The following is a 10,459-nucleotide window of genomic DNA, read 5'->3' on the forward strand; positions in this document are numbered from 1 at the left end:
GGAGTCCGAGAGCTGGCCGCGGGCGCAGGCAGCGTCCGAGAGCTGGTTGCGGGCAGCCGTTCTGGGTTGAGGAGATGGATGGAGGTTTGAACCAAGGGGGTTCATTTGCGGCGGGGTAGGTGGTCCGAATCGTTGGCGCGGCATGTGGGGGTTCCCGGCATGATGTTAACTGACACGACGCTGTGTGGTTCTGAAGGGGTTGGACGATGAGACTTCAAAGTCGGATCCATTTAAATAAAGTACTAACCAGTTCAATCAGGGGATAATTACAAGCGGGAAGATTGCAACGAATAATGTCTTTGTCCAACCCCATCAAAAAAACAAGCACCCAAAGCCGCGTCTTGCCAGCTTAGTTAGTTTGCGAGCTCTAGGAATTCCTCCACAGCCGTGCCTGCTCCCACAGGAGCCTTTTCTGTATTTTCCCCACTGTGGGAGCCTTTTGTGGATTCTCTACTGCCACAGCAGTGCCTGCTCCCGCAGGAGCCTTTTCTGTATTTTCCCCACTGCCGCAGCAGTGCCCACTGCCGCAGGAGCCTTTTCTGTACTTCGCACTCACCTGCTTTCCACTGCCGCAGCAGTGCCAGCTTCCACAGAATCCACATTCTCTTTCAAATGCTGCAGCAGTGCCCACTTCTGTAGAAGCCACATTTCTCTTTTCAGATGCCGCAGCTGTACCCCCTCACACAGGAGCTGTATTCTCATCCAGATGCCGCAGCAGTGGCGCTATTACAAGCAATGTCCAGCATCCCTTCAGCCCCAAGCTATGCAAAGTTTGGGGGTTATCAATCCCCACTCTGGCTGCTGTCCTGTGATAATAGCATCTTTGAGGTAGCGCTGTGGGTCCAGGCTGAAATGCAGAGCTCGGACCCCTCTCCCCGGTCAGGGGGAGTGCTCAGGAATGAAAAATGCTTTTGACTGCAGTGGCAGACTGAGTTCCAAAACACACTTGTAGCCAATCAGCAGTTCGGGGCATGTCTTGTAATGATGGAGAGAAGATAGAGAGGTTACGATCAAGCAAGGGGTAGGACCTGCGTAAATATCGGAGCAGCTTCCTGTGGTAGAGAGAGCTCAAGGAGTGGGAGGGGCTCGAATCGGACGCCGAGGATGCATTGTTTCTTTTTGATAGGTGAGTAACGTTGCTTTTGCATTGTTTCACACAACTTACTGTGTTGGCTTTTGTTTGAATATTGTTGTGTCATCTTCACTTTTCCACAGTCGTTAGTATGCCAGAGGTGTACATGTGGAGTGGAGATATCAAAATAGGGGCGAGGTCCTGTTGGGTAATGGGTATATTTGTTTTGGTGCTTTCGAATATCAATATAGTGTGGCAAAAATTGCTTAGTGCACCTTTAATGCTGACATTTTCATAAGTCTGGCATGTAGTAGGAAAAAGTTTACACACTAGTGTTCCAATAAGCCACTTTGAAACTTTTCCTCTTCTAGGAAACGAGTCACCACATCCTGGTGGACACTATGGGGAATTCAGCCACATGACCCGTTGCCTGAAGCATGTGTAAAACTACTCCAATCCTATTGGTCCTCATAGCCTGTGACGTCATAGGCAGGTAGCCAAAAGTATAAAAGGGCACCTGCTGCATACGTCACCAACTTTTGTTGCCTTCAGAATCATCTCTCTGTTGGCGTGTGTAAACGTTGGCGAGTGTCATCCTGGTGAGTCGAGCAGGATATTGCTCATGTTACTATAACAATGAGTCGTTTTTACCTCAGACGTGCAAGATCATGGGTGGGGCTATATTTAGCTAAGCCATGCCTCTCTAATATGCATGCTTTTGAGTGTGGAAAGCCTTGCTGGGCATGGATATACTGAATGCTCTGTGGAAAGACACTGCAAGCTTTCTCTCCCAGGGTGTTTCAATGATTTAGAGTGGGTACGGGGAATGTTCCTTCCTGTGTTTAGCCGGTTGATAAGTGAACAGTCTCTGCTCAGAGTGTAGCCATCTGCGGATGATTATGCTCCAACTTAGGCTTGCTTTGCTTTAGAATATAGCAGTCCGAGGACAGCTATATGTTCTAGCCTGGCTTCTATAACTGGGTTGGGTTCCCCTTGGGCACAAGCTCTCCCAGATAAGTGCTGAATCTTTATTTGGAATCTGCTGTTTGAGGATAGGTGTGTTCCAGCTTGGAGACCCTTGTGGGGCCATTAAATAGTGGTCTCCTTGATCCCTTTCCTAGACCTTACCTAGACGACCTTGTCCAGGTTTTTAAGTAGATGGCCCACTTCTTGGCATGGGAAAATTTAGGCCTTATCTAAAGGGAAAAGCTATTTGAGGATAGCCATATCCAGCCAACTAGTGTTTTGACTATTGCTTGCATTAGGCTTTGATCGGGACACCCAGGGGCAGTCTTGGCCTAACAGTTAGAGAGTCGGGCTCGTAACCCAAAGGTCGCTGGTTCGATTCCTGCACCAGCAGGGATTGAAGGTGGGGACTGTGAATAAACAGCGCTCTTTCCACCTTCAATACCATGACTGAAGTGCCCTTGAGCAAGGCACTGAACCCCCAGTTGCTCCCTGGGCGCTGGAGCAATGGCTGCCCACTGCTCCGGGTGTGTGTTCACAGTGTGTGTGTGCGTGTGTCTTCACTTCTCACTGCTGTGTGTGTGCACTTGTGATGGGTTAAATGCAGGGGACCAATTTCGACTATGGGTCACCATAATTGACAATACATTGTCACTTTCACTTAATGTTGTTTATGTGTTCACTCCTTACCGAATACTTAAAATGGTCTGAATCTTCCTTTTATGAGCCTCTGGTAAATATATCAGTGACTCGCTAGCCTATTGTGGGACTGACATTGATTGGGGACCTCCTTAGTATAGCCATCTGAGGGTGGTTATATTTCAGCCATTGTTATGGCGGGATGGGCTTATTTAAATGCTGCTTTCTGAGACTACCTGTGTGTTAACTTTCTGGAAGCATAGCAATCTGAGGATAGCCATGTGCTAGCTCAGGGATTGCTCCCCTGCTTAGGATTTTTAAGTAGCAGTTTCCTTGAGCACTGCCTAGATAGTGCTGTCTCCCCTTAAAGGGTTTATAATTAGACAGCCCATTGTTGGTGTTCTTGGCAGTTGCAGTGCTCCTCTTTCCTAGAGCCTAGCTATCTGAGGATAGCCATGTGCTAGCTTGGTGATTTCTCCCCTTCCTAGGGTTTTTAAATAGCGATCTCCTTGAGCCCTTACACGAGACAATGATGTCTCCCCTCTCTGGGTTGTAAGTAGACACCCCATTCTCTGTGGTCTGGTTTCAGTCAGGTCCTCCTCTGGTAGCCCTTCCTACACACATAGCTATCAGAGGATATCTATGTGCTAGCTCAGTGACTGCTCCCCTAGGAAGGTCTTTAAGTAGTGGTTTATTTGAGCCTTGGTCTATATAGCGCCATCTTCCCAGCTAGGGTTGTAAGTATATAGTCCACTCCTTGTGTTCTGGGCAGCCTTTTATGTGGGTTTACCAGGGTTTTTCAGGCTAGCTATGTGGGACTAGCTGTCACACGCACCGGATCATGTGAGGTCACGAGGTCCCGGAAGTAATCTCCGTGGGTATATAAACAGGAAGTAAAGGTTGGTTTGGCACCAGACATTGAGTTCATGCGGGACTCTTTTGAAGGTCGTCTCATCTCTCATCATCTCTACTCACGTGAGTACCGCTCTCCGGAGCTTTTGTGTTTTTGTCTGTGTGCGTGTGAGAACGCGGATTTCCTGGTGGGAATCTCAACTCCTTTGTCGGAGCGTTCTCAGATAAACTGCGTGGTTAACCTGCTTGTTCGTGCACATCCGTGTTCGAGCTCTCCGCCACGCTACACAGGGACCTTTCCTCGATCTTTCATTTCCTGTCTTGCCTCCGTGACAGAATGTCTGGACCCGAGATGGTCCCGGCGGATTTGGAACAGCTGGTGGGAGTGATCCGGCAGCAGGCTGTGGAAATTATGAGTCTGCGGCAGGAGCTGGTGCATTTCGGGACGGAGATTACCGCACTGCGCACCGAGACCGCAGATCTTCGGGCGGAGTGCGCGAGCCTCCGTTCGGATCTCATCGCCCTGCAGGCGGACCATGATGACCTGGCCGCTGCTCCGGCTCCTCCCACCGAACCAATCCGCCAACCTCCCCCTGCCAGTCATCCCAAGATATCGCTCCCGGACAAATGGGATGGGTCCGGGACCAAATGTGATGTTTTTCTCACTAATCTCAGTCTGGTTTTTGAGTTTCAGCCATCACGTTACCCCACTGACCGCAGCAGGATCGCTCTCCTCAAATCCCTCCTTACGGGGCAGGCAGCCGAGTGGGCTACGGCGGTTCTGAAGGCCGATGGGGACATCGCACACTCGTATCCGGCTTTTACCACCGAACTCAGAACCGTCTTCCAACATCCTAGGAGCGAGGTGGAGGTCGACTCACGTCTCTACCACCTCAAGCAAGGGAGTCGCAGCGTCAGCAGATACACTACGGAATTTCGCACCCTTGCCGTACAGACAACCTGGTCAAACGCCGCTCTCCGCACAGCCTATTATGAAGGACTCTCCACCCGTCTCAAAGACGAATTGGCTGTGCGGGAGCTCCCTGACACCCTGGAGGGCATGATCCAGCTGGCCCTCCGGGTGGATCAGCGGATGAGTCATTCCACTAAATCTGTTTTCTGTTCCTTTACAGGATCCCCCCGGTTATCAGAGGACTCCAGAGCCATCTACCTCCCACGCTGTCGCTGCGTCTCCACCACCTCCACCAGTCGCCTCAGAGGCCCACTCGACCGGAGCCGGGGAACCCATGCAAATAGGGCGCACCTCCCTGTCAGCGGCAGAGAGGGCCAGACGCTACCGCGAGGGCCTGTGTGCCTATTGCGCCTCCCCCGGACCATCACCGAGCTATCTGCCCTCTTCGGCCAGGAAATGGACAGACCAGGTGAAGAGGGGGAGGTCTTCATCTGGTCCCACCGCTGCGAAAACCTACCCTAAGTCCTTCATTTCCCGGTTGCTGCTACAGGTATCAATCCTCATGGGCCACCAACGGATCGAGACCACCGCATTCGTTGATTCGGGTGCGGCTGGGAACTTCATCGATCAGGCTTACGCTGCCCAGTTGGGGATTGTAACCGAGGCGTTATCCCAACCTTTGAACGTCACCGCCCTCGACGGTCGCCCCCTCAGCTTTAGTCCCATCACTCATCGCACTCAAGAGTTAACACTGATCATCGGCTCACACTCCGAGAACCTCCACCTCTATGTCACCAAGCTTCCCGCACCACCTATCATCCTTGGACATCCCTGGCTCATCACTCACGACCCTCTCATTTCCTGGACCTCTAACCGTATCATTCACTGGGGTGCGACCTGTCAGGAGCTCTGTCTCCGGGCCAAGGTTGGGACGTGTTCGGGGGAGTCCGAGGCCTCCGATGTCGACCTCGAAGCTATCCCCGTCCAGTACCGCGACCTGGCCGAGGCGATGGAGGAGTACGTGGCGGAGGGTCTTCGCTCAGGTACCATCCGACCCTCCAGCTCACCCGCGGCCGCGGGGTTCTTCTTCGTCAAAAAGAAGGACGGGGGTCTCCGACCGTGCGTTGACTATCGGGGGCTCAACCACGCCTAACGCTCCTGGGCCAGCTACCTCGTCTGGGCCGAACTATCAAACAACCTCCACACCTCCAACTCCACCGGCCTAAGCCCATTCGAGGTATGCTACGGGTTTCAACCTCCCATATTCGAACATCAGGAGCCGGAGGTTGAAGTCCCGTCGGCCCAACAGTTGGTCCGCCGGTGTCGGCGGCTCTGGAACCACGCTCGGGCTGCCATTCTTAAGACCAATCGACGCTACATCATGCAGCACCGCCGCCGACACCCTCCGGGACGATTGTTCCACGTAGGTGACAGGGTTTACTGGCAAGATGGCACCATTGTATCTGGCACGCCGTTTTTCGCTCTCTCTGTCTTTGTTGTTTTTAGTGTTTATGTTTTTATTAATGTCTATTTTAACTATTAGCTGTGAAACGGCGTTGGTGTATGATCGCCAAACACTTCTGAACATTCGAGTGGCTTTTGAAACAGTTAGGACCGACACTTGCGCGTCACCTAGGATTGACGCTTGTGTGCCTTGTCCCTCTCCGTGGTCCACTCATTCCTGCATTTTCTCTGCTTGCCAGTGTCGGCATCTTACTGACTTACCCTGGAAAAGGAAGCGAAGGAGGAAACGCCTGGGCTGTAGCTTTTTAAATTCACCTCGGCTATCTGGCCGTGGTGGGGGCTTGACTACAGTGTTCAAAAACTCGTATCTCTGCAGCCGACTATCAACTGGGCCTCATAACTGTTTTGAAGTTCTGCTGTTTCAACTTTCTCTAGTGAACCCTGTCGTTTTTACTGTCATCTATCGACCACCCAATGTTAATAAGGATTTTCTTAATGAATTTGCTCAATTTTTGAGTGAAATTGTCGTTAGTTATGACAGGATTTTAATACTGGGAGATTTTAACATCCATGTGTGTTGTGGCTCTAAACCACTTTCAAAGGATTTTCTTAGTTTACTTGATTCCTTTGATTTTGTGCAATGGGTGAATGGACCTACTCATGTCCAGGGACATACATTGGATTTGATCCTATCTCGTGGTCTGTCACTGTTGGATATAAAGATCATGGACGCTGGTATATCTGACCATCTGCCTGTTCGGTTTTCTATGATGTTCGATGGAAATAATCCAAGCCAATCATCACTGTTACGTTGGACTCGTATTTTTACGGATCGCTCAAGTGAACAATTCTCCTCGAAGTATGAACTATTAAGTGCTACCCAGGTTATGAACTCTCTCACCTGTTGCTTGGATGCAAATGAACATCTTAGTATTTTTAATAATAACTGTTCAAGTATCTTAAATTCTATCGCACCACTAAGGGTGAAAAAACGTAAGCAAAATTTAGTACTTTGGCATAATGATACTACTCGTTCCCTTAGACAGGCTTGTAGAAAGGCAGAACGAAAGTGGAAAAAAGACAAATTACAAGTTTCATATGAAATCCTACGGGACTCTCTTTCTGCCTTTCAGCGAGCTGCTAAAGCAGCAAAGTGTAAATATTTCTCAGAGTTAATAACACAAAACAGTTACAAGCCAAATACTTTATTTTCTACTATCGAGACTGCACTTCATCCAAAAGTTAATTTTTTTCCTGAAGTATCTGTCACTCTATGTGAGAATTTTGCTATTTATTTTAATGATAAGATTTCTGAAATAACAGCTACATTGTCAATGTCTTCATACAAATTGGTTGATGCTCCATATTCTGGTTCTATTTGGTCTGAATTTGAGTCTGTGAACCTGAACACCTTGACTAGGACTATGTCTAGCTTGAAATCCACAATGTGTCCCCAGGATGTTATTCCGCCACGCTTTCTCAGGCAGATTATTGACACTGTTGGCCCTGATCTGCTGTCTGTTATTAATAAGTGTCTCCAAACTGGTACTGTTCCCCATGATTTCAAACTTGCTACAGTGAGACCCCATCTTAAAAAAACAAATCTCGATTCCACACTGCTGTCTAACTTCCGTCCCATTTCAAATCTGCCTTTTTTATCTAAAATCCTTGAGAAAGTTGTTTTAAACCAACTTCAGTCACATTTATCTTATAATTCTATTTACGAAAAGTTTCAGTCTGGTTTTAAATCTTGCCATAGCACGGAGTCAGCCCTCTTACGAGTTTTAAATGATGTTATGTTGACTACGGACTCTGGCCAGTTTACGGCTTTGGTTTTGTTAGACCTCAGCTCTGCCTTTGATCTGGTCAATCATAATGTTCTAATTTCACGTCTTGAAACGTGCGTTGTCTTACGGGGCATAGTATTGCAATGGTTTAGGTCATATCTTTCTGATAGGAGGTTTGTGGTCAATATTGGGCACCATTCCTCTTCTGAGATACAGTTAAGATCTGGTGTACCTCAGGGATCGATTCTGGGTCCAGCGTTGTTCTCTCTTTATCTGCTTCCATTAGGGTCTATCTTTAGTAAATATGGGGTCTCTTTCCATCTGTATGCAGATGACACTCAGATTTATATTCCTTTAAAGCGTGGAAATAAGAATGCCTTTAAGCCTATTCTGGATTGTTTGGAGGAGCTAAAACTTTGGCTGGCAACAAATTTTTTGAGCCTCAACGAGAGTAAAACTGAATTCATAGTGTTCGGTCCTACTGATCAATGTGTACATGATTTTAAAAGTACATCTCTATCACCGTACAGTACCTCGTGTGTCAGGAATCTGGGTGTTTTGTTTGACAGTAACCTCAAATTTGATAAGCAGATAAGTACAGTGGTTAAGTCTTGTTTTTACCATATTCGTCTTCTTTTAAAAGTAAAGCCATTTCTATCTCTAAAGAAGCTTGAAATAGCTATGCACGCATTTGTAACATCTCGGCTTGACTACTGCAATTCTTTATATGTCGGTGTTTCTCAGTCTTGTGTCTCTCGATTGCAGTTAGTCCAAAATGCAGCAGCCAGGCTTCTCACAGGAAAGCGCAAATACGAGAATATTACGCCGGTTTTAATTTCACTTCATTGGCTGCCAGTTAAATATAGAATTGATTATAAAATTTTAATGTTTGTTTTTAAATCTTTACATAGTCTGGCCCCACAATACTTAACTGATTTGTTACAGCCTTACATTCCATTTACGGTTGAGCTCCGTGCTGGATGGAACGAGACGAGAGACGAGATAACAAGCAAAATGATTTACTATAATCCTTTGGTAGTACAAGCAGGAACAGGCAGGAATATCCACACACGTAGTAACCTCCAACAACATTAAAGACCGACAGAGAACTAAGAACAGAGACAGACTTATAAAGGGTGTGCTGATTACAAAGACAGGTGAATGGGATGACAATAACGAGGGCAAAACCAAAGTAAACAGGATGACAGGGGGAGACACTGGGAGAAACCAAATAAGAGTTCAATGGGGTGTAACATTACTCCCCCCTCCGAATAGGCGCGACCTCGCGCCGTAGACAACAAAAAAAAAAAAAAAGACAAAAGGGGGTGAAAAAACAGCAGCGATAGAGAGTCCATGTGGGAGGAGGCTTCGGCGGAGGGCGGGACCCCGGAAGGGGGACACAAACCAGAGTCAACAGAGTCCACGGGGGCGACGAAGGTGGGAGGAGCCAGGGAGGAAACAGGAGGGACCCGGAGCAGGAGAGGCTGAGACAGACCCAGACCGCAGCCATGATGAGGACCCACAGTGGAGCCGACGGAGGGAGGAGCCATGGAGGAGGAAGGGTTGCCGACTCCAGGGGGCCGACCGACAGAGGCGGAGCAGCTGGCAGAGGAGCCCGAGGCGGAGACGGAGAGCCGAAGATCCAGGGCGACACCGAGGATCCGGAGGGCCAAGGCGGAGCCCAAGGCTCCAGCGACTGAGGCGGAGGCGGAGCTCCGGAGGTCCGCTGCGGAGCCGGAGCGACAGAGGACTGAGGTGGAGCCGGAGGGAGGGAGGAGCCCAACGGAGCCGGTGGGACGGAGCGACGAGGCAAAGCCGGAGGAGTGGAGTCCTGAGGCGATGGCGGGACGACGACCGACCAAGGCGGAGCCGGAGGGACGAGGGAGCCCGGTGGAGCTGGTGGGCCGACGGGCGCCGGTGGAGACGAGGGAGCTGAGAGCCGTGGTGGAGCCGCAGGGTCGGAGGGCCGAGGCGGAGTTCTGGACTCTGAGGCTGGAGGCGGAGCTGAGGGATCCTCCAGCCATGACGCCGATGAAAGCTGGCAGACCCGCGGCGAGCCCACTGCACAGGTGGTGGGCTGAGGGTGAGCAGAGGGGCTGTCAGGGGACAGCGGTGGCCAGACAGACATGGATGTAGACAGAAGAGGGTGGGTGGGTGGGAATTCCAGGCAGACAGGATGATCATAACAGGTAGATATTTCCGTAGAAAAGTCTATTAAATCCCCAGAGTGAGTTTCTAGAACTTCCGTAAAGAAGTCCATCAAGTCCCCAGAATTCAGTTCAATCTCACCCCCAGCGGTGGTGCAGTGGGCAGGGCTCTCCATAGCCCTCTCTTGCTCCACGCAGCACTCCACCTTAGCGGACGTAATGTCCGGCTCTCGCACCTGGTCAGACGTGTCCGGCTCTGGCTCTGTCGCTCTAGGCTCTGGCTCTTCATCTGCGGTGGGCTCGGGCTCCAACTCCGCTTGTCGGGGTGATGGTTGGCTGGGTTCTGGGTCTGGAGTGGGGCTGACGTCCTCCTTGACGAAGTCAATGGTCCATGACGATCTACAGGACGCCAGCACCCACTCAATGTAATCGGCGATGCTCTCTCGAGGACCCTCCCCGGACAGCTGCGCCTTGATGGTGATGTTAAGTCCAACACGATAGAACGTGCACAAGCAGCTGTCCGGGTAGTGCGTGAGTGGTATGAGTTGCACAAAGTCTCTGGTGTGGTCCTCGAGAGAGCGATTCCCCTGCTCCAGGATGATGATCTGAACGGCGGGAT

This window comes from Labeo rohita, unplaced genomic scaffold (genome assembly GCF_022985175.1).
Source record: "Labeo rohita strain BAU-BD-2019 unplaced genomic scaffold, IGBB_LRoh.1.0 scaffold_62, whole genome shotgun sequence".
Taxonomy (NCBI): domain Eukaryota; kingdom Metazoa; phylum Chordata; class Actinopteri; order Cypriniformes; family Cyprinidae; genus Labeo; species Labeo rohita.